The sequence below is a fragment of the Arvicanthis niloticus genome, chromosome 13 (genome assembly GCF_011762505.2).
Source record: "Arvicanthis niloticus isolate mArvNil1 chromosome 13, mArvNil1.pat.X, whole genome shotgun sequence".
NCBI classification, from domain to species: Eukaryota; Metazoa; Chordata; class Mammalia; order Rodentia; family Muridae; genus Arvicanthis; species Arvicanthis niloticus.
Window position 1 is genome coordinate 73,887,873 of NC_047670.1, and position 7,136 is coordinate 73,895,008.

General features: G+C 47.8%; 1 protein-coding gene across 2 annotated transcripts in view; it reads right to left on the reverse strand.

Annotated features, from left to right (window-relative positions):
• The window catches only part of Racgap1 (Rac GTPase activating protein 1), a 30,597-nt gene extending 27,314 nt beyond the window's left edge, over nt 1–3,283 (reverse strand). The window contains exon 1 of one of the 2 annotated variants that reach the window (XM_034517022.2): nt 3,153–3,283. The gene's annotated coding sequence lies outside the window, so the exon portion shown is untranslated. The remainder of the gene's footprint in view (nt 1–3,152) is intronic. The other variant, XM_076912074.1, reaches the window with a different exon arrangement.
• Between the last annotated feature and the right edge of the window lie 3,853 nt (nt 3,284–7,136).

A 7,136-nucleotide genomic window follows, 5' to 3' on the forward strand; every position in this document is an offset into this window, starting at 1 on the left:
CCCTCACCCACCCTTTCCCATCACTCTCCATCAGAGCTCCACAGCAGGGCACACAGTGTTGAGTGCTAGCATCTTGTGTCCACTAAGCAAGCACTAAAGAGCTGGTGGGCTACCACTGGTCTAGTCACTCTCCTTGGACTCAGGTTTTCAGTTTCCCTCTGCTGCAGCAGTCGCTAGCATGAGAGGTCCCCATCTCATCCAGTCCCTATCTCCCCAACCCTGGGAACTTACTTCTCAGTGAAGTGTCTACCAAACACACTATTTTAAATTCAGCCTTTTCCGTAACTCCTGGTTTGTTCTGCTCAGTCCCCACCTAATATGTTTACTTAGTTTACTGTCTGGAAAGCAAGGACTCTGCAGAGCCCCTGGTATCTAGAGCAGTGCCTAGTGCTCGGTAGGTGACCTGACACTCATGAATGAATGAACCGCCTCATGGCAGTTCTCTTCCTCAGGTTCAAGGTGAGTCCTTGCAACAGGTTTTTTATTAATGTAGCATAGTACAAAAACCTTATTGGGAGCCGGGCGGTGGTGGCGCACGCCTTTAATCCCAGCACTTGGGAGGCAGAGGCAGGCTGATTTCTGAGTTCAAGGCCAGCCTGGTCTACAGAGTGAATTCCAGGACAGCCAGGGCTATACAGAGAAACCCTGTCTCAAAAACAAAACAAAAACTAAAAGAAAAAACAAGCAAACAAACAAAAAAAAAACCCTTATTGGGTGGGGGTTGCTGTCGAGATGGCTCAGCAGTTAAGGACACTGGCTGCTGTTTCAGAGGACCAAGAGTTCAATTCCCAGCACCCACATGGCAGCTCACAACTGTCTGTAACTCCATTCTCAGGGGATCTGACACTCTCACACAGATATACATTCAGTCAAATTACCAAACGTTCATAAAATTAAAATATATATATATATATAAAGAACCTGCTACATGCCCCACATAAGGAGATAAAGACTATATATATATATATATATATATATATATATATATATATATATGGCTTTTGCTAAATACTGCCAGAGATTTTCTAAAACTGTAGTAACTGACCATGGTGTGTACCTCTGTAAGCCCAGCTACTTGGTAGCTGAAGCAGGGGAATCCTGATTGGAAGACAGCCAAGATAATATAGGAAGACTATATTGAACTGAAATTTTTGTCAGCTGAAATTCCCATGGGAAAAAAGCCAATGTTAATAATTCTATAAAGCTATCTCAAAAAACAAAAACAGGGGGATGGAGAGATGGCTCAGTGGTTAAGAGCATGGACTGCCCTTCCAGAGGTCCTGAGTTCAATTCCCAGCAACCACATGGTGGCTCATAACCATCTTTAATGAGATCTAGTGTCCTCTTATGGTCTTTGGGAACATATGTAGGAGACTGCTGTATAAATAATGAATAAATAAATCTAAAAAAAAAAAAAAAAGAATCAAAAAACTATAATGCTAAGATTAGAGCTTGTGTATTTGTGGAGAGTTAGAATGTCTCAGATCTGCAGCCGAATTATCTGAGTGATCTTTAGCACCACCAACACACCAGCTACCTCCTTTTGACTATCAGATGAAATTTTGCCCTGAATTAATTACCTTTCCCCCAGGGAATGGTGGCACACACCTTGAATCCCAGTGCTTGGGAGACACAGAGGAAAGGCAGATCTCTGAGTTCCTGGACAGACAGACAGGGCTGTTACACAAAAAAACCCTGTCTCAGAATAGAAAAAAACAGGAACAAACAAACAAACAAAACTACCTTTCATCAGCCCAGAAGCTAAGCTGGCCAGCAGACAGCACTGAGTCTCACACAGCACAGGAGTCCCTCCCCGTCTTCACTGCACCCCAGCAGCCTGACATGCAGCCTCCTCAGTCAACAGTTTTTAAGGGTTAGTAGAAGACAGTCTTACTTGAATTTACATGTACAGTTGTGCTGGCCTGTAGCTTAGCTGATACCATGTCTGCCTAGCATGGCAAGCCCCTGGTTTCTGTCCTCAACACAGCAAATACTGACAAAGGATCACATGTGTCATCTCCAAATTATCCTGTAATGTCTGTAATCCCAGCACTCCAGGGACAGGAGGATTACAAATTCAAGGTTACCCTTGGCTACAAGAGGCCAGCCTGGGCTACATAAGACACTGTCACACGTACACAGAGTCCAGTTTATTTAAGATTGATAGAACTTTAAAAGATAAACAGTGGCCGGGCAGTGGTGGCGCACGCCTTTAATCCCAGCACTTGGGAGGCAGAGGCAGGCGGATTTCTGAGTTCGAGGCCAGCCTGGTCTACAGAGTGAGTTCCAGGACAGCCCGGGCTATACAGAGAAACCCTGTCTCGAAAAACAAAAAAAAAAAAAAAAAAAAAAAAAAAAAGAACAGTGACTCCAATAACCCTCCAATACACTATTGGGAGTGCTGCAGCCAGTCTCTCCCTCTTTTTCTTTCTTCTTGAGGCACAAAACAAAGCTCTCATCCCTAGGGAAATGAGTGTTCCTTCCTGAGCCAAATTAAGTGATCCTGACTCGTGAACGTGAATCCAGGTTACCTAAATACCATGTTGTGATAGAATCATCCTAAGTTTTATAGTTAAGAACAAACAGTCATAAATAAATCAAGGGACGCTAAAACACTTTGGTGGGAGCTTCAGGAGGGTTTCTGATGCTTGCCAGATTACAGTCTTAGCTTTTCTGTTGGTGGAAGCTGTTAATATAAACTAATACATCCCAAAGGGCTTCACATGCTAATCACAGAACGGTAGGTAGGTCAGTGACAGAGTTGGGCAGTAAATTATTAAAAGGGGGGGGAGGGCTGAAAACCACCCTAGATAGGCTCCGAGTTTGCCACATCCCCACTCTCCACAACTAGGGGTGTTCTAATTAGCCGTGCGGGAGACAGCCTCGAAGGCAGAGGCTCTCCGCTTGAGGCAGCCAGGTTCTTCAAACACCTGACTTCTCCTTCCGAAGAGACTGTTCCTCGGAAAAGGGCAAGATGGGGGTCTCCCCGGCCACTCCCACGCCAAGACCACCTTGAGGGAACCACACCCGCACCGTCGGGCCACGCCTCAAAAGGACGCCCCGGACCTGGCACACAGCGCCGCGCCGAGAGCAGCCCCCTCCCGCCGCCTCTCCCTCCTCCCGCCGCCCGCTCGCGGCCTCGACCGGCTTACCGAGGCTCCTGGCCCCGCGCACACGCAACCCCGTTCGGCCCGCGGCGCTCACTCTCCGGCCGCCGCGCCCCAGGAGAGATGCTGTCCACCAGCTGCGTGCCTCACTAACGGTAGTGTGAAACCGCGCCGCCAGATCCGGTTCAAAATCGCGCCCCAGCCAATCACAGAGGAGATCATACTCTCGACGACGCATGTGTCAGGGCCAGGGGGCGGGCGCAAAACAAAATGAGCATGCGCGTCACATTAGCAAGACGCCGAAAGGCGGCCATTTTGACTAAGGGCACACTTTTGCTGGGTAGTGCACCGGTGTTTCGTGGCCCGTCTAGGACTCCCGCTCCAGGCTCCGGCTCGGCTCCCTTTCTTGCAATTATTCTAATGACCTGTTGACTAATTGCATAGTATTCTTGCCTCCCTGTTTCCCCAGGCAGGCAAATAGAACTCTTGGAAACTAATAACTGAATAGTTTCGGGTCTCACTATAGAAGAGGAAGAATTCCAGGAGACAGAGCAGCAATCATTTTAACCATATTTACTGAGCTATAATTATCCCTCCATTCATTCACGCATTCATTCAGACTTCTATTTGATGCACAGTAAGTATGCCAACTTCATAGCAAGCACTCTGCTAGGAATCAGGGGAAAAAACACGGATCATGTGGGCTCTGCTTTCCAGTAGCTATGAATGGGAAAGACAGCTCAAGAAAACAAACAGAAATGCAAAATGAAGTGTTACAATTCCATTTAATAAATGGCACTTAAAATTTGGCATTGTATTGGTACAGAGGCTTTGAAACTTTTAAAGATCTGGACCCAACATCAGAAATTAAATTTACATTCAACAGCGAACTCAGCTTAATCTACTAGTGTACTCCCTATGTTTCTGGTTTGTTGTTGTTGTTGTTGTTATTTTGTTAATTCTCTGTGTCGGAGTCCCTTTCTTCCTGAATTTACTAATTACTGAGTATGGCTACCACCAACTTGACAAAATACTAGCTAGCCAGAGCTTACTAGAAACAGTGAGCCAGGCACATGCCTTTAATCCCTGCGCAGCAGAGGCAGACAGATGTCTGTAAATTCAAGGCCAGCCTGGTCTGCCTCAGTAGTCTAACCACCAAGGAACTGTGCCCTTCCTTGAGTGCTTTACAACTGTGGTATTTTAAGGCAGTTCTATGTGGGCCTGGTGGCACACACCCATAACCCCAGCACTTAGGGAGTGGAGGCTGAGAGACCAAGACCAGCCTCTAAGCAGATCTAACCATGGCTCTTCCTTGCGGAAAACCATTAATCATTTCACCTCTCCTTTAAAAAAAAAAAAAAAAAAAAAAAAAAAAAAACAGGGTTTTAATGGCTCCCCTACCTTCCTAAGCTAAGCTTCCCTGCTCCCTAGGCTGCCCTTCCCGACTCCCTCCTGCTCACAGTCCGGAAGTGCACTAAGCTACTCCTAGCATCCAGAGCTTTGCCCTTGCTGTTCCACCTGCTCCAAACACTCTTCCAGCCCTTCCCCAACGTCCTTTGACTAAGTCCTATCTGTCCTTTGGGCAGCTTGAATTTTTTTTTAACTGCTTTCTTCAAAGGAGTCTTTTGCTATAAGCACTAGCTCTCCCCCCCCCCCCCCCCCCCCGTGAGTTACCTCATCTTTTTCTGATTCTTCTAGCTACTTTTATATGGCCTTCTGCGTTCTAACTGTGCTTTGGCTCAGCCGTCTATAAGTGGAAATACTGTCTCTTGGTCTTGCAGAGGAATACTCACACGTCCTTGTAAAATTAAGCACATGTCCCAGTACAAAGTAAGTGCTCAGTACATGTCTCTCACCTTGCTGGCCACACCATCAGCTTCAGAAAAACCGCAGTAGGACTCCTTTGATTTACTGCTACATTTGGCATGGTAGGCAGCCCCAATAAAAGTGCGGGTGAGTTGAGCTCTACTGGCTGGAGGCAGTATTCCACCCCACCACCCAATCTACGCGTTCCAAAAGATGCTGGGGACTGTGGAGCTGGAACAGGATGGAGACACTGTCCTCCTACACCTCCACCTGAACCCAGGAGCCAAGCACCATCTCACCCAGCCCCTTTTGCCTGCTGCACCAGACTGCTGCTGAGAAAAAAAATGCTATGTGTGTGTGTGTGTGTGTGTGTGTGTGTGTGTGTGTGTGTGTTTGCAGGTACCGAATGGGGGTAGAGGTGTTAAAATCCTTCCGTCTCCAAACTGAGTTCTGTCCATAGGGAGTATGCTGGGCTCCACTTGAATCCGGAAAAGCAAAGGCTCCGATTCCAGGAAGCCTAGGGTTCGATCCTAGCTTTGCCACTTACGGGAGGCGCTGGCTTTTAACCTGGTTCTTCGGTGTCAGGCCTCTGGAGACGCAGTGGTTTCGAGTGCCCGGATGCAGGTGGAGGCTGGCTAAGTCTGTGTAAGAGGGCTTCAGTGTGCCGGAATGCGCCGTCGTGGGGCGAGTCATTCCTGTTGGAGCACGAACACTAGGACCCTTGCCCGCAGCTTCACCCCTCCCTGCCCGAGAGCCTGAGACAGAGGCGTTGTCACCCTTGTCACCCGACTCACTGGGCGCTTTTGTCTTTTCACCTTGCCTGCCCCACCCTGCTGTGTCTTCCAGTTCCTTCTCTGCTCTCAGCCTCTTTCTAGAAATACAAATTGAACCTCTTCTACTCAAGGGCCTCGGCACCACCATTCCCCGCACCCGAGCCCCCCAGTCTGGCTGTGAGCTCTCCTGCCCAAGGAAGGGGTTCACCTTGCACACATATGGTGGCGAGGGTGGAGGCCTGGGGCCAAACAGCACCAAGCTGAAGACTCTGTTCTGGGCTGGCGAACTAAGGCAGATATGCTGAGATTGATGTCCGAAGCGTGGGCAGATTCCAACCCAGCAGGCAGAAACTGAAGCAAGCAGACATGTGGAGAGAAATGGGGAATCCATGCAGTGTAACTGAGATGCAAGGCCCTGGAAGTCTGGGGACAAGACTGGAAATGATTTTCACCGAGTGATGTGAGACACCTTAATACCAGGTCAAACTAGTTAAGCGTACTTCCTGGGATTCCCTGATTAAATAACTGTGATGTTATCAAATAAATGATAAAGGCTGTTGGAGGGATGAGATCAAACTATTTACAAAACTCAGCACAGAGCTAGGCACACACTGTGCTCCAAGAATATTAGCTGGTGTTTTGGTTTGGTTTAACACAGTTTTACGTAATTCGGGTTGTCCTTGAACTTACCAGGAAGCCAAGAATAATTTACCCCACCCCATCTTATGCCTTGCTGGGCATGGACCCCAGGGGCCTCGGCAAAGAAGCATTGTATGGAATGAGCTACAACCCTGCTCCGGCTATCACATATTACTTTGTATCTCCATGCCTTCCTTTGTCTGATCGGACTCCAGAGACACAGAGCCTCTCTAAGTCTATCTCAGCTATCTTCAGATAGAGTATCAAGAAAGGTATGGCAGCCTTTAATCCCAGCACTTGAGAGGCAAAGGCAAGTGAATCTCTGTGAGTTCCAGGCCAGCCTGATCCAGTTCCAGAATAGCCAGAACTACATAACAGAAAAACAATGGTACAAGGGGGTGAGAGAGGGACAGATCTGAGAGAAGAGAAAAAAGGAAGGATGGGAAATAGAAGGCTGTGTAACAAGGCAGGGAAGCCTTTCTGCAGGTGAATAACACGCTTGCCTGGCAATAAGAGGCAGCAGTTTATAGCCAGAGGGACCCACCCCCTCCCTGCTCTCTGCTGAACTCTGCAGGTTCTGATCCAGCCCAGCCAGTACATCAAGGGTTTCTTTTGGAAGGGGCAGAGGACTTTATAGAGAGAATTTGGTGTGTATCCATTTATACATATCCCACCCCACAGAAGCTGAGGCCCTACCTATTCCAGAGAACTAACAGAATGCAAAAAGCAATCCATTTCAACCTAAAGATCCATAAAAAGATGGACAGGACGCTACACTTCCCTGAGCAAACAGTTATTCACGCACACACAC